Source organism: Protopterus annectens, chromosome 14.part0, assembly GCF_019279795.1.
Source record: "Protopterus annectens isolate FY-2018-M chromosome 14.part0, PAN1.0, whole genome shotgun sequence".
NCBI classification, from domain to species: domain Eukaryota; kingdom Metazoa; phylum Chordata; order Ceratodontiformes; family Protopteridae; genus Protopterus; species Protopterus annectens.
In genome coordinates this window covers 78,693,894-78,721,315 of record NC_056748.1, presented here as the reverse complement: position 1 = coordinate 78,721,315, position 27,422 = coordinate 78,693,894, and positions in this window count along the sequence as shown.

Sequence of the window (27,422 nt, the reverse complement as noted above, 5' to 3'; positions counted from 1 at the left end):
AAGATTGAGTCGGGGGACCCTCAGGCTTCAATAAGCCCCTTAGAATGAGCTTATTTTTACACTCCTGCAGGACTCTAGGGCTGAAGCCATGGCAAACAGCACATGAGTCCTGCAGGTGCAAAGGTCCCAGGCAGTATACACAAGAAGTGTGACCGTCCGTCAGAGACATCTTCTGACAGCACGAGTCACACTTCTTAAAGCCTGAGACCTTTGATTCTTTAGACAAGTCTAAAGAAGAAAAAGTGTAACCACACAATCACACACACACACCGATTACACTTATTAAAAAATTAAATTAAACTAGTAAGTAATTTAAAAAATTAAATCCCTACAAAAACACAGTCACTCCAACTACTAGGAAGGGGGGGACTGGGCCTAAAGCCCAAGGGAAGAACTCTAGTAAGTTTAGGAAAAAAAGGGGAAAAATTTGGACTAGGAATGGAAGGAAACTACGTAATTTATAAAATTATGAAGAAAGGCTAACTTAAAAGGGGGTCTATCTAAGATAACAACTAGTTCTTAAAACTAACCTGATGAGCCGGTTGAAAAGCACCTTGATCGCTGTAGTGGCAAACGAGATCTGAGGAGTTACCGCCTAGCATTGTGGGATATAGGGGAGCCTCGAGCCGGTGGAACTAGCTCTCGAGCTTTTAGAGTGGCCGAGTCGGAGCCGAGATTCGGCTCCGAACCCATCCAGCAAGAATGAAGGCGAGATAGACAACTTAACATCAAAATATTTCAGCATTCACTTTCAGCTGTGTATTTTAATATTTTGTCCTAACCCTAAAGTTTCCCCAAATTAATCAGAGGAAAAAAGTTAGAATGGAATAATTAGGCAAATTATTCCATAAGGCTACCAATTCATGTGAAACAGAGCACCTCGATGATACTGTTCAAAAGGAACCTGGATGAGTGGATGGGGCACCATAAATTCTTACCGGGGATAGTGCCCACAATCCTGGGTATTGACTAACGTATCTATGGTATTACATTGGGATGAAATGGCTAGGCTTGAAACTACCTCTGGGTCGATAGCCTATGATCCTATGATCCTATAATCAAAATGAATGGCCTGTATCAAAATGTCAGATGACATAGAGTGCTTAGTTATGCGGTAGCTCAGTAGTTATTAATAAAACTACTTTGTTGTTGCTGTTGTTGTTGTTTTTACTCTACCGCTGAGAAAACTATGTGAAGAAGGGAAGGGTGTTTTCAGCTCAACCAACATTAGTTGCTATTCAAAAGAATGAAGAACAGAGGGGTTAAAGTGAGAGGCCACTCACATAGAGCCAGGTTGGCACTTTTTGTGTGCATTCTCCACTAAAATTGTACAGGACCAAATGAAAAACTTCTGTGGGAAGATATTTTGGAACAGTCATGGACAAGTGTGAGCATTAAAGGCCCCAAAATAATTATCCCTCTTGGATTGCCAGTCTTGGGTTCAACACATTAATGGTCATCATTCTTATGCGCAATCATTAATGTTTAAATTCCAAATTTGTACTTGAAGATCAAGATTCTGATATCCCATGGATTTCTCCTTCTCCAAGATACAACGATCATGGAGATGGTGTCTATATAAGCAGAAAGGTTATGATGATACAGAGGGATTGCCCTCCTGTAAACGTGATTGATTATTGACATTTCTCACCATCACTGTTGTTCACAGTTGAGTGTTAGTGATGTTTTGTGACTAAACATATGAAGGAAAATCACAGCATACAGTTTCAATGGGGAGCTTATATTCAGATACCTTAAGACTTCCCCCATATCTGTTTCTGGTGATGAACAGTCATAATTTAACTAAAGGTAATCTGAAAGTTATTTCTGTTCCTTTCTGGTTTTGTCAGGTATAAAATAATATCATCTGCAAGTACAGCTGCCTTTTCTTGACTACCATACCAATTATATCCTTGAATTTCTGAGTTCCTTCTTTTCTTTGCCAGTGGTTCTAAATATAATGAAAATAACAAAGGGGGAAAAGGACAGCCCTGCCTCATTTCTTTGCTCAAGCAGAAATTATCAGAGAGAACTCTACCCACTTTAATTTTCGCATCCGATCCCTCATATATCCTCCTAATCAACCTTATAATTTTTTCAGGAAATGCAAATGCCTCCATTGCCCTACTAATAAAGTACCAGCTTACCAGCTTACTTTGCCAAATGCTTTCTGTGCATCAAGACCCACCAATAACAATGGTATTTTCTTAAAGTCTGCTTCCCTCTGGATCATCAATGTTCTGTTACTGTTGTTAACTGTTTGCCTCCCCTTCCACAAAATTACATTGATCCATGTCTATCAATTTTAGCATTACTTTTGCCATTCTTTTACCCATTATAGACAAGAACACTTTATAATCATGGTTTAGTATTGAAATGGGCCTGTATGAAGCTGGATCTGATGGCTCTTTACCCTCTTTAGGTATTACAGCTACCACTGCTTTCTCAGGATACTAGTACTTATCCTCCTCATAAATATTACAGCTTTACAGCTACCACTGCTTTCTTCCAGGATGACAATTTAACAATGACTAACAATGAAATGTTACCACCTGGGTATAACATACACAGGCTGGATTGTGTTTCCAGGAAGGGGGGTGGGGTAGCTATACTCTACAAATCTGAATTGAATGTGACCATAGATATTAATCAACCACCTCAAATTAATAACTCTGAAATTCTTGCCAATAAATTGCAACTTAACAAAAGTAAATGCATCAACATAATCTGTATGTATATTCCCCCAGGTAATAATATAACCACACTCAAAGATACCCTACACTGGCTTTCATGTCATTACCCCTATAAAACCCTATTACTTGGTGACTTTAACATAGACTGGGGCACCTGTTCCTCAGAATCTCCTTCTACCCACATTAACCTGCATGCATTTACTCAAATCATAACCACCCCTACCAGGCCAGGTAAACCCAAACATAAAGGAAGCATACTCGACTGGGCACTTGTAAATAGTAACCCCCAACTGTACACTGCTGGTACCTACCCCGATGACCTAAGTGGCCACCTTTTCACTTACATAGTTAAGCAAAAAGTCATTAATCCTCATCAATCCTTACTCAGAAAAGTCAGAAACAAAAAAGACTTTGACCTTGTCAAATTTCAACAGGAACGTAACTCCTGTAACTGGTCTATGCTAAAACAACTCCCCTTAGAAGAGGCAGTTGCATATTTTAACAACAAATTTCTTGAAATCCTTGACTTGCATGCACCTGCCCACTCAAAGTGAACAAAGGCAAAAACTGCACCATGGCTGTCTAAAGAATCTAGACTAAAAATTACCAGTAGAAGCAAAATTTGGGCTCAGTGGTGCTCCGCTAAAGACCCCCATGATCATGTTAAATACAGGCAAGCTAGGAATCAAACTAAAAAATCCATTCTACAAGACAAAAAACAATACTACTGTAATTTACAAACAGCAAACCAGAACAATCCTCAGAAGTTCTGGGCAGGTCTGAATAATCTACTTCATCGTGGAAACACGTCTACCCCTATCCTTGCTGCTATTGATAAATCCCCTGTGGATGTTTCAAGACAGTTTTAACCATTTCTTTACAGAGACAATTCAAGCCCTAGCTAGCCAATTACCTCCTAGCTCCCCTGGACCTGATAGTATGACCCCTATAAACCTACTCTCATTAAGTTTCCAACCAGTATCCACGTCGCTTAAATTAAAACCCACCATACTCTCCATTGACCAACTCCCTGCCGAGTACCTTCAAAAATCAGCTGATGCCATTGCCTATCCAGTATCAATACTAATTAATCATACCATAGCAGAGGCTAAAATTCCCACTATTTGGAAAACATCCTATGTAATTCCACTAAATTCTCCAATTATAGACCAATTGCTATACTTTCTCCACTAGCTAAGATTATGGAAAAATGTATACATAAACAACTCATGCACCACCTAATTCAGAATCACCTCATGGCCGATACCCAACACAGCTTCCGTCCACACCACAGCACAAATTCAGCCCTACTAGAATTTACCGATACCATAAATAATAATCGTAACAATAATTACATATCCTCAGCCCTCTTATTGGATCTTTCCAAGGCATTTGACATGGTGGATCACCAACATTTGATTCATACCCTGAATCTTTCTGTCTAAATTCTAATGCCATTCAATGATTTAAATCCTAACTCAATGGGAGGCAGCAGGCTGTTCTCTGGCAGAACAAGCTCTCTAACCTATTACATAACACCCTTGGAGTATCACAAGGCTCCATATTGGGGCCCATACTGTTTTCTGTCTTTATTAACAACTTATACACAGTCATCCCAAATGTCAGCTGTATCCAATACGCTGATTACTCCACCCTGATTTGCTCAGCCACATCTCCTTCAGAGTTGAGGTCTGCCACCCAGTTCACCTTTAATACTATAGAAAACTGGTTCTCCGAATGTCGATTCTTGCTAAATCCCAAAAAAACTAAAATTTTGTTATTCTCACCAACACAAAGGTCTGCTGCTTTTACCTTCACAATAAATGCAAAAGATGGCACAATAATCACCCCCGACCCCTCTACAAAACTATTAGGAGTCATTATTGATAATAACCTAAAATTCGACCTTCATGTAAACCAATCGATCAAGACCATCAATAAAAAACTTGGGTTACTGTATAGAATAAAAGCCTTCCTAACCCCTCCAGCTAAGATTGCCATAGCTCGCTCTCAGCTACTTTCAACACTTTTATATGCTTCCCCCCTTCTCTCTAATCTAAACAAGACTGTACGTAATAGACTGTCAACCTGTTACAATCACATTGCCAGGTGTGCCACTGGCCTGCCTTTTAGAACGCACCATTGCATCAATCTTAAACAGCTTGGGTGGCTAGAACTTCCCAGCCTAATCCAATATAACCTTCTAATTATGGCTAATAAAATCCTCTATAATCCAGATAATACACCAGCTCTTAAAAATATTATCACCCCCTACAACAATCCAAGACTGCTTCAATCCTCAAACAGACTACTAATTCAGACAATCAAAATTAACAATGTAACCGGTGATTCCCTCTTTGCAAACTCTGCAGGCAGAGCCTGGAACCTACTTCTGGCTAATATTACTTTGCTCTCCTCCCTATGCCAATTTAAACTAAACTCAAGTAACATCTAGCACAAAACTTTCTTTGCCACTGCAACAAGCCTGGCTAACTCACAATGAATGTGAATAATCAATTAATCATACTACTATTTAATTTTCCCCTGACTGTTACCAGGGGTAACTCGAACTTGTGAAATTGTCTATTCATGTCTGGTTATGTATTCTTTGTGAATACCATATCTATAATATGCCTTTTTTGTTATTACTGTACCTGTCTACCTTGGAGCTTTTCTCCCCAGGCCTCCACTGAAAATGGACATTAATCCAGTCAGACTATCCCAGTCAACAAATGTAAAATAAATAAAATAAAATAAACAAATACTAGTACTTCTCCTCTTCTTAAAATACTGTTAAACAAAACCTTCCAAATATTTATCAGGTTTTCCCTGCTAGTTTCCAAACTTCCACAGGAATACCATCTATTCCTGGGAACTTTCCTGTAGATTGGTTATACATCACAATTTTTATCTCATCTCCTTCTATCCTGTTAATAATTGAGCCTCATCTGCCCCTAACCTCGGCATATTTAATTCTTCTATAAACATTTCCATTTGTATCTTTTCTTGATTTCCATATTTCTCTGCTTTATACAGATTTTCATACAATTTCTGAAATATTTCTAATACTTCTACAGGATCTCTTGTTACGTTCCTCATTATAGGCACCCTAAGCTTGTAGACAGCCCTTTCTACTTTCTGTTGTCTGAATTGTTGTGGTAAAAAAAAGACTAGCACTGGTAGACCTTTTAGTAGAATCTAGACCAGAAGCTTCCATTAAAAAAGGAATAATTAGGAGAGCATATAAAAAATTGCATGATTACTATAAGAATCAGAGGAGGTTAGAAAGAATTGGGAAGAGAGTTTGGATAAGCAATTCACAAAGAAACAATGGGAGGATATATATATATATATATATATATATATATATATATATATATATATATATATATATATATATATATATATATATATATATATATATATATATATATATATATATCTCCCGAATATGAAACAAAATCTAGAAGATTTAGGATGTTTGCTTGGAAATGTTTACATAGATATTTTTATACCCCAAGTAGACTCCTGGGAATTTTTCCTCAGGTAAACAGTAAATGTTGAAGGTGTGACGGGGAAGAAAGAGGTAATTGGGTACATGTTTTCTGGCAGTGTAGCGAGTTGGCTGAATTTAAGGACTCCCTGCAGAATACACTGTCGGAGATGCTTGGTGGCAGATTGGTGTGACAAGAAAGCTGATTTTTCTATGCTATGATACAGAATTGGAATTGCCTAGACATGGTAAGGTCTTGCTGTGTCTAATTATGGTGGTTGCCAAAAAGCAATTACTAGGAAAATGGAAATCAAAATTTAAACCAACTATACTTTAAGAAGTGAATATAGTAACAGAGAAAAAAAAATGGAATTGAGATCTTGCAAAGAGTAGGAGCAAACTACATAGGAAAAATGGGAATTGTGGGAACAATACATACAGGGGAGGAATAAGATTTAAATAAGGTAGGACTTAAATGAGTTATGTAATGCTTGACTGAAAATGATTGGGTAGATTATAAGTGATGTAAGCATGCAAAATCTGAAGGTAATGCTACTTAATGCTAGAAGTCTAAAACCTCAAAATGCATTCTCTCGAGGCACTCCTAAAAATGGAGAACATCGATAACCGTGCATTAACTGAGACCTAGTTCAAGGCTCCAGAGAGTACCCCTGCAATACCAGGCTATAACTCTTACCAGACTTTTCAGCCACCAAACCAGGACCGAAACACTAAAGGCAGAGGAGTGTCCATATTCACCAAGGATATTCACACCTCCAGGCTACTTGCCCAACACAATGCATCTGAAATTCTACAGGTGCAACTAACACTAGGTAAGACTGCAATCCAAATTGTAGCTTGCTACAGATCCCCCACCATGCCCCAAGATTCTCACTACACCTTTCTAAACATACTGGAAAATATTAAGATACAACAAACACCCTAATACTGGATGATTTCAACTATCCTGCCATTAATTGGGAAAACTACTCAGGTACCAACACCTTTGCCCAATGGCTCTTGGAATTCATAAATTCCAACACCCTGTATCAACTAATCCATAGTCCCATCAGGGGCTCAAATATCCTAAAACTGGGCATTACCAACATGGGAGATCAATGCTCCACACCAGTGGTCACCCCTTCGTTGGTCAGGTCTGACCATAAGCTAATCACCCTTGACGTCCACATCCCACCCTCATCCCCCCAGTAGGGAAATCTCCATAAAAAACTTCTCCTAAGCTAACTTCATGCTACTCAAGTCAGAAGTGACAAACTATTTTGTTGAATATTATAATAATACCTATTTTTAATTACTTGTATAAAATTGTTATGATATTTCTCTTATATGTTAAAACAATAAACCTGTTTTGAAAAAAAAGAAGTGACAAACTTCATGACACCCACGCAGATGGGAACTGAAAGTTTGACTGCTGAATCCTGCACTAAGGCACTGTACGAGCACATCCACTTGCGCATGAATTGTGCCATTCCAAATAGAACCAAGATGCTCTCCTCCAAATAAAGGAAGCCAATCTGGTGGTACCCTGCCATAAACAAACTATACAACAGAAGGAAGAAATTGTTGCAGAAAAGAGGAAAATCCCAGGATGCAAAATACTCCCTTACCAGCCTCAGTAAGAAGCTGAGATCCATCATAAAATCCTCCAAAGCTAGTTACAAAAATAAAATTGCCAAAGATTCCAAGGACAACCACAAGGCATTCTACAGTCATGTCAAGAATCTAAATGGCAATGCTCAGATTTGATCTGAGCTACAGCAGAATGGCATTAAATATACTGATCCCAAGGATATTGCCATTATTCTGGCAGATCGATTCAGTGCCAAATTCACCCCCTCTCACCCCCTAAACGGCCCATCTCAATACCAAAAGATTGCCAAATTCCGGTAATCATGGCCACACAGATAAAAAAACGCACTCTCCAAAGCTAAGAATACAGCATCCATGGGACCAGATGACATCCTGGGCTGTGTACTACATGAACTACAAAATGAACTTGCACCTCACCTAAGTGTCATGTTTAATCATAGCCTCACCTCAGGCTTTGTGCCCAGTGAGTGGCGCACAGCTATAGTTATCCCACTCCACAAGGGGGGATCCACCTTGGATCCCAGGAACTATCGTCCCATCAGTCTGATGAGCCTGATCTGCAAAGCCATGGAATGCATTATCATGGAACTTATAAACAAAGACATTGGCAACCTTCAAACACTATACCCCACCCAGTTTGATTTCGTAAAAGGCCTATCTTGTCTCCTCAGCCTGATTGACTTCTTCGAATCAGTCACCAGAGCCATGAACGAGGGCAAGGCAGTCCAAACAGCCTATCTGGACCTTGCCAACGCCTTCAACACCACCCCCCACTCTGGAATCATAGATAAACGTACTAAGCTGGGCATCAATCCCTACATCACTCAATGGGTTGCCAACTGGCTTACTGACAGAACCCACACTGTAAAAGTAGTCAAATCAAAATCCAGCTCCAGGCAAGTGACAAGTGGAGCACCTCAGGGTTCAGTCCTGGGACTGCTCTTGTTTGGCATCTACTTCTCTGAAGTACAGGCCAGCACTAAGGGACTCTATCTAACAAAGTTCACAGATGACTGCAAACTGAGAGCCATTACTGAATCCCTAAATGATGTGGATATTCTACAAAAGGACCTTACAGAAACAGATGCTTGGTGCCAGAGCCATGTGCTCAAGCCCAATGCCAAAAAAATAGAAGTTATGTCCTTACCATAACGTTCCATGTGGAGTGTTCATCTTGCCTTTGTTCTTACACATGGGTTCGGAGCCGATCCTCGGCTCCGAGTCGGCCGCTTGGCAAAGCTCTGCATTGAGAAGAAGCTCGAGACCAACCTGTCTCCCACAATTCCCTCTGCCTTTACCTCAGATCTAGTTTGCAAACAATACCTGATCCCAACGGGAATGAAACATACAACATACATACTAAGGCGTAGCTGAAAACAGCAGTAACAGCTGAGAGAAACAGAAGCGGGAGAACCAAACCAGACATCTAAACTGGACGTTCTTCCTGACCTGAGGGTGGGAGGGTGGGAATGTAAGAACAAAGGCGAGATGAACACTCCACATGGAACGTTATGGTAAGGGCATAACTTCTATATGTGAGAGTGTTCAATCTTGCCATTTGTTCTTACACATGGGTAGCGTCCCCAGCTCCATGACCCTGAGAGACTCATGGAAGAACGTTCCTAAGCACAGTGGAACCAAAGATTGCCCTGTCCCTGGAAACCCTATCCACTTTGTAATGAGTGATGAACATATGTGGTTTAGACCAAGTGGCGGCCGCACAAATAGTGTCCAAGGGTAGGCGGGCCGCAAGAGCCAGGGATGTAGATATTGATCTAGTAGAATGTCCTTTCGGTTTGACGGGTAAACTCTGCTCAGTAGCAGTATAAACAAAAGTAATACAATCAGATAGCCATTTGGAAAGGGTACGCTTCGTCACTGCCATGCCCTTTCTGCTGTCCGCAAAGGCTATAAAGAGTTGATCTGCTTTTCTGTGATCCTTTGTTCTATCCAAGTAGAATCTGAGTTGTCTATGAACATCCAACTTGTGTAACATATACTCCAGCTTACTGGAATGGTTCTTGAAAAATGTGGGGAGCTCAATGGACTGATTAATGTTATTGATTGAACAAACCTTGGGAAGAAAGGACGGGTTGGTGCGAAGGGATACCCTATCAGGGTGAAAGATCAAATATGGGTGTTTAATGGAAAGAGCTTGAAGTTCTGATACTCGTCTGACTGAAGTGATAGCTACCAGAAAGAGAGTTTTCCATGACAGGAACTTTAAAGAACAGGAAGAGGTTGGTTCAAAGGGTGGTAACATTAGTTGTGATAACAGGAGGTTCAGATTCCATGGTGCTGTAGGGAACCTGACTGGTGGCCTAATATGAAAAGACCCTTTTAGAAAAGCCTTACAAAGCCTATGAGCCATAATAGGCGCTCCATTTTCTCCTACATGAAAGTTTGAAATAGCAGCCAATTGAACCCTCAAGGTGGCAGGAGAAGCTCCTTGGTGAAATAGTATGGATAGAAACTCCAAGATTTTGTTCAGTGGGGCTAATAAGGGATCCAAATGTTGCAAAGTTGCCCAGTATACAAAACGCTTCCACTTACTAGTGTAAATCTTTGTAGTGGAAGCTTTATGAGAAGCTACTAGAATATTTTGAACCGCAGGAGAAAGAAGATCAGACCTGGCTAAGAAGGGAAGCGGAGCAGCCAAGCTGCTAGTCTGAGGGACAGGAGCGACGAGTGGGGAGCCCCTGACGAGTGGGTCAGTAGATCCGGCTCTGGGTCCAGGATCCAGGGTTTCCGTATTTGGTGTGCTTGAAGAAAGGGAAACCAAATTTGACGAGGCCAGAATGGGGCAATGAGAATTACAGTCCTCCAGGTTCTTGGCTTTCTGCAGAAACCTTGGAATCAGAGGTATAGGAGGGAAGGCGTACAGGAGACCCGGGGGCCAATCGTGAATCAGAGCGTCCCTGGGGACTTCCCCTGGAGGGGGTAATAGGGCAAAGTAGCTTCTGCATTTGGCGTTCATTGGAGACGCAAACAGATTGCAGCAAGGCTGGCCCCACTTGCAGAATATCATGTCCGCAATTGTTTGTTTGAGGGACCACTCGTGAGGTAACAGGATGGCTCTGCTCAACCTGTCCGCTATGACATTGGATAACCCCAGGATGTGCGTTGCTATCAGAAAGCGACCCGTGGACTCTGCCCATTGCCAACTTCTCATGGCCTCTCTGCATAACTGGTAAGATTTGGTTCCTCCTTGTTTGTTTATGTACCAGACTACGGACATGTTGTCCGTTTGAACTGCAATGGTCCCTAGAGGTAGAAGGGTAGAAAAGTGTTGCAACACCAGAAACACTGCCCTCATCTCCAGAACATTGATGTGCAGGTTGTACTCTAGATTGGTCCATTCTCCTTGGACTGTCTGTCCCTGAAAGATGCCCCCCCACCCTATCAGGGAAGCGTCCGTGGTCACCGTAGCTGTCGGAGTGGGTAGCACAAACGGTCGGCCGTCGGAGAGATTGCAATTCTGAAGCCACCAAGATAGGTGCGATTTGCAGATGTTTGTGATGTGAATTTCGTGTGTCAGCGGTAACTGTTGGAACGACCATTGTGCGAATAGCAGCCATTGAAGAACTCTCATGTGCAGTCTTCCCAAAGGTATCGCAATGAGGGAAGCCGCCATGAGACCCAAAACTTTCAGAACCAGTTTGGCCGGGGATTTCTTGGACAACAGGAGAAGAGATATGTGATTTTGTAGAGAGGCTATTCTTTCTGAGGGAAGCCTTAGAATCAAGCAACAAGTATCCAAATCTGCTCCTATGAATGAGATATGCTGTGATGGCTGTAATGCAGATTTTTCGAAATTTACGGAAATTCTGAGATGAACACAAAGTTCTAGTGTGTAATCCCTGGCCTAAATCAGTCGACGCTCGGTGGTGGCAGTAAGGAGCCAATCGTCCAGATACGGAAACACCTGGAATCCTAGGCGTCTCAAGTGAGACGCTACCACTGCCATGCATTTGGTGAAAACCCTGGGGGCTGAGGTTAGACCAAAAGGCAGGGCCCGAAACTGAAAGTGACTGGCTCCCAGCCGGAAGCGCAAGTGATCCCTGGACGCTCTGGCAATTTTGATGTGGTAGTACGCGTCCTTGAGATCTATTGAGCACATCCAGTCGTCCTTCTGTAAAAATGGAAGGATCGATTGAAGCGTGACCATCCGGAACTTTTCTTTCTTGACGAAGGTATTGAGCTTGCTTAGATCCAGAATTGGCCTCCAGTCCCCTGTCTTTTTTGGAACTAAAAAGAACCTTGAGTAAGTTCCGAATCCTCTTTGGTCCGCCGGGACTGGTTGGATGACTCTTTTTTCTAGCAGCTTTGAAATTTCTATAGCTGCAGGATCTCGCAGATGGGGCGGTACATCTGGGAGTCTTTTTTGCGGTAATGGGGGAAATAGAAATGGAATTCTGTAACCTCTGGTAATAAGGCTTTTTACCCATTTGTCTGAGGTAAGGCTTTACCAGGCCTGAGGGTATAAAGCTAAGCGACCCCCGACTGCCTCCAGAGCAGGACAGTCGGGCCTCCTCTCAGGAGTGCTGGAAAGGCTTCCCAGGGAGTGTATCCCTGTCACCTTGGTTTTGCAGACCCCCTCTGCTGCCAGGGCGACGTCTTCCACTTCTGCCCCCCCCCCTCTGCCTCTGGAGGGGGCATCACCCTATGTGCCTGGGAAAGAGCCTTGGGGTTTTCGAAACCACATTTTTCCACCTCGTTGCCCTTTCAGGTACAGTCTGGATGGGGTGGAAAAATGGACTCCGACAGCAGACAGAGTCTTTCCCTCTTGCTCACACCGGGTAAGGGTCTCCTTTACTTTGGGGCCAAAAAGAGTGGCACCATCAAATGGGGCATTAGTAAAGGAAGACTTGAAAGCTTCCGCAAAGGAACATAAGCGCATCCAGGATTGTCTACGAAGAGCAATCGCTGAAGCCGCAGCCCTACTCGACCCTTCGGCTGCATACGAGATGAGCCTCATGGACGAGTTCACAATTGACGTAAGGGTATTGAGCTGTGCTGTAACTTTTTCCTCGACAGCAGCATCTGTAGTACCCTGGAGGTTATCTTCCAACTCTTTGATTAGATCCCTCTGTAAACGTGTAAAATGTGTCAAATAGTTCAGCGATCGCATGGAAAAAGCCGCTGAACTAAAAATGCGCTTCCCATACCTGTCCATAGTCCTAGAATCTCTGTTAGGCGGATGGACAGATGAGGAAGATTCAGACATCTCCTTTTTAGTGGCAGCTGCCACCACCATAGCGTCCACTGGAACTCCCTTTGTGAGATATGCCTTGTCTTGAGGGGCCGTAATATATTTATTAGGCTTTCTAGGGACTGGCTCCACTGTGTCAGGTGTCTCCCATGCCCTTCGAGCAATCAAATCCATCAACTCATCGAAGGGCGGAGTGACCCAGGAGGAAGAAGGGCGAGCACCGAATGCCTTCAGCAAGACTGACTCATCCTCAGAAGGGGGTAGGGCCTGCCAATCACCTCTCTGTTTCAGGATCTCCAGGATGTCAGAAAAGGAGACATCCTCCAAGGGTGATTTTGGGGACCCTTCTGACTCATCCAAGTCAGTGTCCGATGTTAAGGATTCTTGTGGAGAATCCAAGTGTCTCCTCTTACACAATCTTTTCCTCGGAACTTCCTCGGGGGGGGGCATCCGATGAAGCCTCCGAGGAAGAAGGGGCTCCCTCTGGGAGCGGCTGAGACACTGGTGCTCGACGCTTTGAAGTAGCCGTGGGTGCAGAGGAGGATAATGGGCCTTTATGGGAAGGAGAGGCTGTCTCTGCTGAAGTGGTTGTCTGAGTCGACAACACCTTCCTCATAAGGTCGAAGGCCCCCGGGTTCCGAGGCGAGGAATCCCTCGGTTCCAAAGAAAGCGGAGGAATCCCCGAGACGGGGACCGAGGGCATCGACCCCAAGGACGGAGCCGAATCGATCCATACTGAGGCACTGAGAGGGAGAGTTGGAACCGAAACATCGGTTCGACTCTCGGTCCCGGAACCAAGGATAGATCGTCGGCTCCGAGATTCCGGTAATGGATCCGTCAGAGTCGAGGTGAACGGTGCCGACCGAGAGAAAGATGGCTCCGGCACCGAGGGCTCCACAATCATCAGATCAGCCTCTCCCGTCTCCGAAGGCTGAATAGGCCTCGGAGGAGGAACAGATGGAGATAAGGGAAGGCCTTCGAGTCTCGACACCAACTGGGAGGAGACTGAGATGAGTTTGGACAAGGCCATATTCTCCATTAACTTCTGCACCACACAATCTATGTCGGAGTCAGAGAGGGGTCTAGAAGAACGCGTCGAAGGAATCGAAGATGGAGCCGACCTCAAAAGCACAGGAGGTGGAAGCTCCGTCACCGGTTCCAAGACTCGAGGCTCGGTGACAGACAGAAGTTCGACACTCGGCCCCGAGGTCTGTGGAACTGGTGAACGAACTTTAAACGAAGAGCTCGGAGCCGATGACATGGGCTCCGACGTCTTCGACTCCTTCGAGGATTTAGATGCCTGGTATGATTTATCAAGAGCCTCTTGAAAGGCAGGCTTCAAAAGGCCTCTGTCCATGAGCTTCCTGCGCCTATCTGTCATGACCCTTCCACTGAAAGAATGACAAATGGAACAGTCTTCTTGCAGATGGAGAGGGCCAAGACAGTAGACGCAGGAGCTATGGTAATCTGTGACAGACATTTTCTGTCCACATTAGCACCGTTTGAACCCTGACTTTGCTTTTTCAGACGTTATCAAGTATATAAAACAGTCAAATCCAGTAATGTTATATATCTAACTATATTCATCTACGCAGTCCTGATAACAGACACTCACAGCCAAAAACACTAAGGGTGGTACCACAAGTATATAGTGTTTAGTCAAATCCAGTAGTAAAATCCGAAGTTAGTGGGTGGGGTAGGCCCCGAGGGAAACTAACTAACTATATATACTAATATATATATATATATATATATATATATGTATAAAGTTAAGAAACCCTAGACTCACTTACACACACACACACTAAAGGTCTTAAATTGAAAATAGAAGAATTATCTAAGTAATCCTAGAGAAAAAATTATATCTTATCTGCCAGCTGGTCTGAGCTCATCGAAAATGATGCAAACGTTGCAGCGGCAAACTAGATCTGAGGTAAAGGCAGAGGGAATTGTGGGAGGCAGGTTGGTCTCGAGCTTCTTCTCGATGCAGAGCTTTGCCAAGCGGCCGACTCGGAGCCGAGGATCGGCTCCGAACCCATGTGTAAGAACAAACGGCGAGATTGAACACTCTCACATTGTATAGTTATCCCCTTTGGGAAAAAACATGTACCCATGAATTACCACATAAGTGGCAGTACACTAAACACCAAAAGTGTGATAAGAGACTTAGGGACACAGGTGGAGAGTGGTTTCAACTTCGATAACCACATCGCCACAACAGTCAGGAAATCCTTCTATGTGCTACACTTCATCACTAAGGGCTTTTCATCCATAAAAAAGGAGGTCATTGTTCCACTGTACTCATCCCCTCATTAGACCCCATTATAGAGTACAGCGCCCCATTTGGTATGTACCTCACAAGACATCTGCAACAATTGGAAAGGCCACAGAAATACCTTACTAAAAGAATCACAAGCCTAAAACAGATACCCTATGCTGACCGTCTAAAAAAATTCCAGCTATACTCTGTCACATATCACCTACTCAGAGGCGATCTCTGCTTAACATACAAGGCCATGTCAAGCCCAGAGCTGTTGGACATGCTACACTTAAAGAAAATCCAAACCCTCAGAGCCACACACTCCAGGGAATCTAGACCTGGTCATCACAATGAACAAAACATGCTGGAGGGATAGGTTCCTGACCCAGAGACTCCCCATACTCTGGAACAGACTGCCCATACATGTCAAGCTGAGTGCCTCTTTTGCCTTCTTCAAAAGAAACCTTGACGATTGGATGGGAGATAGGAAATTCGCCCCAGGGATCACGTAAGTCGCCCTGCTAGACAGGGGACCAGGGAAGTAAATATTCTGAGAAGAAATAGCCAGGGAATTGTTATGGCTAGGCTTGTACAGGCCCTAGGGCCGATAGCCTAGTACCAACCTATGTATAATGTTTGCAACTGGGAGTGTGTCGGTATGATTTCTGATGTAAAATGCTTGCAAATAGGATTGTATCGGTGTGGTTTGTTTTCATTTGTATAGATGTATTATTGCCTATGTCGTAAGTGATGGTTTAATAAGGATGCTTCTTGTGTAAAAAAAAAGCAGGAACTGAATAATTTATGTAATATTGCTTAGGTTATATGATATAGAGCAATATATGTGAAGTATAATGTTTGTAAATGTGAACTTGTTAATACAGTTTAATTACTTTTATATGAATGTAAATTTGCCTGTCACACATGATAATTCATGGAGGGATAGGTTCCTGACCCAGAGACTCCCCAGACTCTGGAATAGATTGCCCATACATGTCAAGCAGAGTGCCTCTTTGGACCTCTTCAAGAGGAACCTTGACGATTGGATGGGAGAAAGGAAATTCACCCCAGGGATCACGTCAGTCGCCCTGCTAGACAGGGGTCCAGGAAAGTAAATAATGTGGGAAGAAATAGCCAGGGAATTGTTATGGCTAGGCTTGTATAGGCCCTAGGGCTGATAGCCTAGTACCAACCTATGAACCAATGAACCTATGAATTCAATAAAGGTGTAAAAAAAAAGAACAGGAAGTGGGATCTTTAGAAAAGGGTATGAGTAAATTACAAAAAAAGAAATGTAAATTCTGGGAACAATACATGCAGAAAAAAAATATTTTGGAGGAGGAATGAGGTTTAAGAGAAGGCAGGAATTGAACAATTACTATAATGTTGTTTTGATAATATAACAATATACGTTATGTATAATGTCTGTAAATATGAACTTGTTATAATGTCTGTAAATATGAACTTGTTAATGTGGTTTGATTACTTTTATATGAATGTAAGTTTGCTTGTGTCACAAGTGATAATTCAATAAAGGTGTTTAAAAAACAGTTGTCTCTGTTTGTTTTGTACCTGGTTTGGGACATACATTTGACACTCACTCTCTGTCAGCGTGGTGTAACAGTGATCAATTTGCAAACTTTTATTGCTGTAACTACAGTAATAATGTACAGGCAGTACAGGTAGGTATTAGATATTAATTAACTGCATCACCACTCCCGGAATTAAATTTTGCTGTAAAAAATATGGTAAAGCATTTTCTGTATCAGCTATCCATGTCATCTCCTTTTTCTCAAACAAAAGAAAAGCAACTCCAATGTCCTGATTAATTCTTGCATCCAAAATTCTTTAAAAGGGCCTTATTGTCAATCCTCTTCTGAAAGTGTGTACATTTTCTAACCCAAAATACTAAAGATCCACTACCAGTATTAAGCTGCTACTGAAAATATTGGAAAAAGACACAAAAAAAAAAAAACAAGTTTTCATTCCTTTATTAGACTGACAACTACATGGCCCATCACAGCATTAGTTCATGCCACTGCTGGACTGCTATTTGTGGATGATCAAATATTCTCTAGCCCAAATAAAACCATTCTTGCTGGTATTCTTTGTAGATTTAAGAAGAAATTATGCCTTGCTTCTTACAGCAACTACCTGTCCAACAGATGAAATACAAGTGGTATGTGAGAAGCGGCCTCTGGCCAGAATAGCCTTATTTCTGGAGATCCCCAAGGATACATGTTAGGAATAAATACTAAATATTTGAGCTTTGGCCGGCTAAGATCTGCCTGCAATCAACTGGACGTATAAGTGAATTTAAGTACACTTTTATCTACACTTTTTTCATATAGTACTGCATTTTATGTGTTCTTGTTTCTTAATGAATATTAATTGAACTAAAAACTGTGGCTCTCTGTATCTACAGAGATCTTGTTAGAAGTGAAGCCACTGAGAGCAGTGGGGGTAGTTTCACTTTGATATTCTCTGCTTCAGCTGAGGGGCTTTCCTGCCTTATATAAGTGGTACATTCTGTTTTTTTTTTTCTGCTAAACACTTGAACTTTGGCCGGCTAAGATCTGCCTGGAATCAACTGGACGTATAAGTGAATTTGAGTACACTTTTATCTGCACTTTTTTCATATAGTACTGCATTTTAAGTGTTCTTGTTTGAACTGAAAATTGTGGCTCTCTGTCTCTACAGAGATCTTGTTAGAAGTGTAACCATTGATAGCAGTGGGGGGTAGTTTCATTTTGATATTCTCTGCTTCAGCTAAGGGGCTGTCCTGCCTTATATAAGTGGTACATTTTGTTTTTTTTTTCTGCTAAATACTTAAGCTTTGGCTGGCTAAGATCTGCTTGCAATCAACTGGACGTATAAGTGAATTTATGTACTCTTTTATCTGCACTTTTTTCATATAGTACTGCATTTTATGTGTTCTATTTTCTTACTGAATATTAATTGAACTGAAAATTGTGTCTCTCTGTCTCTACAGTTAGTTTCCACCACCCCCTCCCTGTTCTTGTTTTGGTGTTAATGTTGGTGGCTTTGAAATTGTACGCTCCTCTTATAAACTTGTATTTGGATACTCCTTCTGTGCCCATCTCATTTGCTCACTCAACTGAGTGCAGTAAGGTCATATTCTGATTTCAGGCACTCCTACTGTGTACAAAGAGAGCATTTGGGAAGAGAAAAAAAATGTTTCTAAGTTTGTTTCCTGCCTTTCCTGTAAGTACTCTAGTCCACATACATATTTGCTGTATCCAGGACTATTCGTAAGCTTCTGAGCCCCCACACCTTTCTGTGTTGGAGAGAAGCCTTCTAGCTTAATTTAATTTTGTTTCTTAGCACTAGCCATTTTTTTTAGTTTCAGCACTCAAATCTGTTTCTCTGAGCTCAGCACTTGTTCAGAACTCGTTGTAAGCACTAAATAAGCTACAAATTACTACAGCACTCAACTTTCCTCACTTGTCTAGAGGAAATCAGTTTTTAGTACTTAATAAATAAGCACCTATCCAGGCATGTCTAAGGGTCAGCTCCTGGTGTTTTCTCCTGTCTACCTGATGAATCTGGGCATCTTGGGGCAATGCAGCAATTGCCTCATGTACACAGACAACCCTCTCCTCCTACTACCCAACCCTACAACCTGTGAGAGATGCACTTATATAGCCAAACTGGAAGCAAAGCTCTCTTCACCCAAGACTGGAATAGACAGTCAAGAGGAGAAGGTAAACACTTGCACCACACCACACTCATCACATAGTCCCTCAAAATCTCCACCACCAAAACACAAACATAGAAACATAAAACACACACCTACATTTGCAGAGGCTCTCAATAAAAACCTGCCCAAGCAACAGGGACCTGCAAAGCAGAAACGCAAGCAAACTCCAACCCCCAACACAACCCAAATGACACATAACCCACAATCTCAGTGTGCCATTCAACCACAGCCCATAAGGCATAACAATGTACCCAACACTCTAGTCATTGGTGTCTCTATAGTCAGGCACACTGATGTTCCACTCACCAGGCTAAACAAGGAGAAAGTTACTGTCAGCTGCCTGTCAGGTGCCAGGATCCGCCACATTACGCACGCACTCAGGTCACTCCACAGCAAGTACAAATATGACTCTGTCATTGTTGATGTTGGTGTGAATGACCTGAGACGTACCTCCCTGGACTACATGAAAAGAGACATGGAGGACTGCTCCGATCTTGTAGCCCAGGCAGGTATGACCCTAGCCCTCAGTAGCATCCTGCCATCACAGAGAATGATACCACAGTACAAGGACAAAAATGACTGACTTCAACAATTGGCTAAGCTTCTGGTGTCATTCTAAAGGGATCCAGTATTTGTCTGTCTGGGATGACATGATCAACAGACCACGATGCTTTGCCACAAATGGCCTACACCTGTCGCCCTTGGGATTCCAGATACTGACTAAGGCTCTTGCCACCCCTAAAGTGCCTTTTTTAGGCAAGGTTCAAATGACAAATTCACCACTGTAACAGGTACAAGCAAGCAAAATCTGAGGATAACGCTACTCAATGCAAGAAGTCTAAACCTCAAAAGGCACTCACTCGAGGCACTCCTTAAAATGGAGAACATCGACATCTGTGCAGTGACAGAGACCTGGTTCAAAGCTCCAGAGAGCATCCCTGCATTACCAGGCTATAATTCATACCACACCTTTCGGCCACCTAACCCGGACCGAAGCACTGAAGACGGAGGCGTGTCCATATTCATTAAGAATATCCACACCTCCAGGCTAGTTGCACAGCATAATGCATCCGAGATTATCCAAGGGAAAATAACTCTGGGCAAGACTGCAATTCAAATTGTAGCTTGCTACAGACCCCCCACCATGTCCCAGGATTCCCACTCCTCATTTCTTGATACACTGGAAAATATTAGGGTACAACCCAACACCCTAATAATGGGCGATTTCAACTACCCCACCATTAACTGGGAAAACTACTCATGTACCAACTCTTTTGCTCAATGTTTTCTGGAATTCATAAATTTCAATGCCTTGGATCAACTTATTCACACCCCCACCAGGGGCATCAATATCCTAGACCTGGTCATTACCAACATGGGCGACCGGTTTTCCACTTCAGAGGTGAATTCCTCGTTGGCCTGATCTGACCACAAGCTAATCACCGTAGACATTCACATCCCACTCCCACCCCCCATTAGGGAAACCACCGTAAAAAACTTCTCCAAAGCCAGCTTCACACTTCTTAAGACAGAAGTGGCAAACTTCACGACACCCATGCAGATGGACAATAGAGGTACGACTGCTGAATCCTACACAAATGCACTTTATAAGCACCTACACAAGTGCATGGATCGTGCTATCTCTTACAGAACCACGATGCTATCCTCCAAAAAAAGGAAGCCAATCTGGTGGTCCTCTGCCGCAAACAAACTCTACAACAGAAGAAAGAAACTGTTGCAAAAAAGAGTAAAATCCCATGACTGGAGGAGCTCCCTGGTCAGCCTCAGTAAGAAGCTGAGATCCCTCATAAAATCCTCCAAAGCTAAGTACGAAAACAAAATTGCCACTGACTCTAAAGACGACCACAAAGCATTCTATAGCTATTTCAAGAATCTCAATGGCAACACTCAGATCTGCTCTGAGTTATAGCACAATGGCACTAAATATACAGAACCAACTGATATTGCCAACATTCTGGCAGATTGGGTCAATGCTAACTTTACCCCCCCCCCCTCACCTCCTAGAGGGCCCATCTCTATACCTGAAGAATGCAATGTGCACAGGTAAAAAGCACACTCTCAAAAGCCAAAAACACAACATCCATGTGACCTGAAAATATCCCAGGCTGCGTTCTACATGAACTACAGAACGAACTGGCACCCCACCTAAGTACCATGTTCAATCATAGCCTCACCTCAGGCTTTGTGCCCACTGAATGGCACACCACAATGGTTATCCCACTCCAGAAAGGGGGAGCCACGACGGACCCCGGGTACTACTGCCCCATTAGCCTGACGAGCCTGGTCTGCAAGGCCATGGAACGTATCATCATGGAACTCATAAACAAAGACATTGGTAATCTCCAAACTCTGGATCATGCCCAGTTCGGGTTTGTAAAAGGCAGATCATGTCTCCTAAACCTGATAGACTTCTTTGATGCAGTCACCAAAGCCATAGATGAGGGTAAGGTGGTTCACACAGCCTATACAGATCTTGCCAAGGCTTTCGATACCATCCCCCACTCTGGAATTATAGATAAACTTACTAAACTAGGTATAAATCCCTGTGTCACAAGATGGGTTGCCAACTTGCTCAAGGACAGAACCCACATTGTGAAAGTAGCAGACTCCAAATCTGACTTCAGACCAGTGACAAGTGGAGCACCACAGGGTTCATTCCTGGGTCCTCTCCTGTTTGATATCTACTTATCTGAAGTACAGGCTAACACAGAAGGCCTTTGGCTAACGAAGTTTGCAGATGACTGCAAACTGGGAGCCATAATCGAAGCTCCTAACGATGTGGACATCCGACAAAAGGGCCTCACTGAGACAGATGCCTGGTGTAAAAGCCATGGCCTGAAGCTCAGTGCCAAAAAGTGCATTGTCATCCCCTTTGGAAAAAACTCTGTACCCATGAACTACCACATAGGTGGTAGTCTACTTAACACCAAAAGTGTGATAAGAGACCTTGGGACAGAGGTGGACAGTAGTCTCTTCTTTCATAATCCCATCACCACAGTGGTCAGGAAATCCTTCTACGTGGCACACCTCATCACAAAAGGTTTCTCATCTAGAAAAAAAGAGGTCATTGTTCCCCTTTACTCATCACCTCATCACTCATTAGACCCATTACAGAGTACAGCGCCCCTTTTGGTATGTACCTCACAAGACATCTACTGCAACTGGAGAGGCCACAGAAATACCTCACAAAGAGGATTACTGGCCTCAAACAGATGCCCTATGCAGACCATCTCAAAAAACTCCAGCTTTACTCCATCGCATATCACCTTCTCAGAGGCGATCTCTGCCTAACATACAAAGCTATATCAAACCCAGAGCTGCTGGACCTGCTCCACTTAAAGAAATCCCAATCCCTCCAAGCTACACGCTTTAGGGACCTAAACCTTGTCACCACAATAAACAGAACATGCTGGAGGGATAGATTCCTGTCCCAGAGACTTCCCATTTTCTGGAAAAGAGTATCTATCCTTGTCAAACAGAGCTTCTCATTAGCACTCTTCAAGAAAAATCTTGATGACTGGATGGGAAATGGAAAATTCACCCCAGGGATCACTTCTGTGGCTCTGCTCGACAGGGACACAGGAAAATAATTTTCTTGGGCGGCGAAAGCCAAGGTACCTTTTTGGCTAGGCTTATATAGGCCCTAGGGCCAATAGCCTAGTACCTACCTATGATCCTATGAGCCTATGAATCATGCTCTTCTTTATCCTTAGCTATATGTTCACAATCAAAATTATACTTCTACATTTAATTGTCTATGCAGATGACGTCATTGTGGTAAAAAGTAGTAAGGACGCCTAATATATATATATATATATATATATATATATATATATGTATATATATGTATATATATATATGTATATATATATATATATATATATATATATATATATATATATATATATATATATATATATATATAGTACACTCCAATCTGACTTTAGTAGGCTTCTCTCCTGACTCCTTGAAATTCATCTGTTTCTTAATTCATTCAAACCACCTTAACAATGTTTGGCACTCTTAAAACATTTCCTCTGCTTTACCTCTAAAACTCACAGACCCCACAAATGTATCTGTATCATCTGTTACCACCTACTAGTACATGGAAATACTTCTTGACACTACTCTCACATTCCATAACCACATTGAGATCGCCATCACGAATGGTCAAGCTCAGCTAAAAATGTTAGACACACACTCTCACAAGGCTGAAAATTGCCAATACCTAATGTTTGACTGCAAACAATGTGTTTATAATATGCTCTAATTATTGCCTTATGCAGTTCACAACACCAAAATAATTCAGTAAGCTCTGAAAAGTGGAAAGAGCTCACCTACCTATTGGTGTTCAATGACCAGCTGCAAGGTATTCCTCCTTGTTTACTTTTCTAATTCTTCATCTGTAGAGGCTCCATCTTTTCAAACCAACTGCTTTAACTTAGATAATTCATTTTCTGCTTAAAAGAAGGTGACTGGACCCCCTAGAAGAGCAACTTTTAACTGTGCAAGATACATCATACAGAACCTTAAAGTTTAAGGAATGACAAACTTTGCTAGCAGAAATGAAAGCTAATAATCCTTTTGTTTTAATTTTGTTTGGAAAGTCCTGTTCATAATATATTTTGCTTTCCTTTATTTTAATTACTATTCCTGGAGGCCATATTGCTACAAAAACGTCTTCCTCTTACTGTGAAAGTCACTATTCTGACCCTTAATTGCTGAGAAAAATAGAAGTTATGTTCTTACCATAACGTTCCATGTTAGTTGTCTTCTTCTCGCCTTCTTCTTGCTGGATGGGTTCGGAGCCGACCTCAGCTCCGACTCGGCCACTCTAAAAGCTCGAGAGTTGGTTCCACCGGCTTGAGGCTCCCCTTATATCCCACAATGCTAGGCGAGAGTTACCTCAGATCTCGTTTGTAAGCTAACCCAGCTTATATCAATAACAGTATAACTGTAAAACAGAATCCACCTCTAACAGTAGGAAGAAAAGGGGTGACCTACATCCTGAAATAAGAAATATGCATAATAGCATATGACTAAGAAAGAGGTGGTAGAAAGAGAGGTCACGATCACAACTCCTCTAGGTCTGTCCAGGCCAGGGGGAAGGAGGGTGGGGCAAGAAGAAGGCGAAGAAGACAACTAACATGGAACGTTATGGTAAGAACATAACTTCTATATGTTAAGTTGTCTATCTCGCCTTCATTCTTGCTGGATGGGCACGCGTCCCTAGCACCTTGTCCCGGGTGGCCTAACGGAACAGACTCCTGAGAACAGTGGAACCAAAATTAGCTCTATGCCTAGAAGCTAAATCCAACTTATAATGGGAAATAAAAGTGTGAGGAGTAGCCCAAGTAGCCGCTGCACAAATGGTGTCAATAGGCAGTCTGTCTTGGAAGGCTAGAGAAGTAGCCAAAGCTCTGGTGGAATGGGCTTTAGGTTTATTAGGCAGTTTTTGGTGTCTAATCTCATAAACAAGGGTAATCAGAGATGTTAGCCATCTGGATAATGATACCTTTGAAACTGGAAGTCCCTTTCTGCTTTCCGCATAGGAGACAAACAGCTGATCAGATTTTCTGAATTGTTTCGTCCTGTCCAAGTAGTACCTTAATTGACGATGAACATCCAGGCAGTGTAATTTTTGTTCAGACCTATTTGAATACTCCGGCAAAAAGACAGGGAGGTCAATGCATTGGTTTAGATTTGATGTTGAACCCACCTTAGGCAAAAAGGACGGGTTAGTTCAGAAGAAACTCTGTCCTTATGGAATAAGAGATAAGGAGAACGACAACTGAGTGCTTGAAGTTCTGAAATTCTTCTAGCTGATGTGATAGCCACCAGAAAGAGAGTTTTCCATGATAATAATTTTAAGGAACATGAAGCTGCAGGTTTGAAAGGGGAAAGAATCAAAGAAGCAAGAACTAAATTTAGGTCCCAAGGAGAAGGAGGATTTCTTATAGGAGGTCTGAGAAGAAAAACTCCTTTCAAAAAGGCTTTGCAAAGTTTGTGGGACATAAGGGCAGATTCAGAAATGCCCACATGAAAATTAGAAATAGCTGCCAATTGAACCTTAAGAGTAGATGGAGATGAACCTGCATGGAAGAGTTCAGCTAGAAAATCAAGGACTAGTTGGATGGAAGCGGTGAACGGATCTATGTCCTTTCCTTGTGCCCAATATGAGAAGCGTTTCCACTTACTCAAATAAATCTTTCGAGTGGAAGATTTATGGGAAGCTATCAATATATCTCTAACCGAGTGAGATAATTGAGGAAGCCTGGCTACGGTTGGAACTGGAGGAACCAAGCAGTGAGGTTCAGAGAGGGAGGGAGCGATGAAACTGACCCGACTGGTGGATCAAAAGATCTGGAACTAGGTCCAGACTCCACGGTCGCTCCAAGAGAAAAAGATGTAGAAAGGGGAACCACACTTGTCGAGGCCAGTAAGGAGCAATGAGGATCAATGAGGCCTTCTGAGCGATAGCTTTCTGTATTACTTGAGAGATCAGAGGGAAAGGAGGAAATGCATACAGAAGTCCCGGGGCCAAACTTGGACTAGAGCGTCCCTGCTGGGTTGGCCTGGTAAAGGGAATAGAGTGAAGTATTCTCTGCACTTGCTGTTTTGGGGAGTAGCAAAAAGATCGCAGCAAGGCTGACCCCACTTGAGAAATATCTCTCACTACAGAGTCTTTCAGAGACCACTCGTGAGGCATGAGTATAGCTCTGCTCAACTTGTCCGCAATGTGATTGGACTTCCGGGATGTGCGTTGCTATCAGAAAACGCTGAGAAGAAATCGCCCATTGCCACAGTCTGAGTGCTTCTTGACACAGGGGTATGATCTGGTTCCGCCTTGTTTGTTGATGTACCACACTACAGACATATTGTCTGTCTGGATTGCAATCGTTCCCAAGGGAAGAGAGTCTTGAAGGGCTTGCAACGCTAAAAGCACTGCTCTCATCTCCAGAACATTTATGTGCAAGTGGCATTCGTTTGGTTGCCATGTGCCCTGGACTGTCCTGCCCTGATAATGCCCCCCCCACCCGATCAGGGAGGCATCCGTTGTCAGAGTAGCAACCGGAGGAGGTGGAACAAATGGTCTTCCCGACAGGAGCTGGGGGGAAGACATCCACCAAATGAGATGCTTTTTGCACGCTTGCGTGATCATAATGGTGTGAGACATTGGAAGTTCCTGGTATGACCATTGAGAAAAAAGCATCCACTGAAGGATCCGCATGTGGTATCTGGCCAATGGGAGGAGAGGTATGGCCGCTGCCATGATTCCCAACACCTTTAGAACTAACCTGGCTTTGGCTCTGTTGTTGTTGAGAAGAAGTGCCACCAATTTGTGAATGTCTGATATCCTTTGGTTCGTTAGCGTTGCAGACATGTTTATAGTATCTAAATTTGCACCTATGTAGGTAATAGTACGACAAGGCGATAAAACAGACTTTTCGCAATTTATTGAAATACCCAGTTTTTGACAAACGCGAAAAGTATAATCTCTGGCCATCAGAAGGAGATGCTTGGTGGGAGCTGTGAGAAGCCAGTCGTCCAAATATGGAAACACCTGGAATCCTTGTCGTCTCAGGTGAGAAGCTACCACTGCCATGCATTTGGTAAACACCCGGGGGGCAGTGGTGAGACCAAAGGGCAGAGCCCTGAACTGAAAATGACTGGTTCCCAGCCTGAAGCGGAGGAATCTTCTGGAGCGTCTGTTCATTTTTATGTGATAGTACGCATCCGAAGGTCTATAGAGCACATCCAGTTTCCTTTGCCCAAAAGGGGAAGAATGGATTGCAGCGTGACCATCCGAAATCTTGTTTTCTTGACTGATTTGTTCAAGACACTGAGATCCAAAATCGGTCTCCAGTCCCCTGTTTTCTTTGGAACTAAAAAGAACCTTGAGTAGATTCCGGATCCTTGTTGGTCTGCTGGCACGGACTGAATTGCTCTTTTGCAAGCAGTTTTGAAATTTCCAAAGCTGCTATATCCCTTTGAGCGGTGGAACATCTGGAAGGGATTTTTGACTGATTTGGAAAAGCGAAGAAAGGGGATAGAATAGCCTTCGAAATGATGGACTGTACCCATTTGTCTTGAGTCAGGGATAGCCAGGCTTCTGGGTACAGTGACAATCTTCCCCGACTGCCTCCGAAGATGGGCAGTCGGGCAACACCTCACCGGTGCTGAATGGGCTTCTCTGGAAAGGCCTCCCGATTGCCCTGGTTCAGCGGACCTCCCTGCCCCTAGGGCGGCGTCTACCATTGTTATTCCCACCTCTGCCTTTGGTAGGAAACGACTCTGTGCGTCAGGCGAAGACCCTTGAGATTGTTTACGGAACCACATCTTACCACCCTTCTGGGCTGTGGGGTAAGGCCTAGAAGGAGTCGAAAAACGGACTCCGGCGGCAAAAAGGG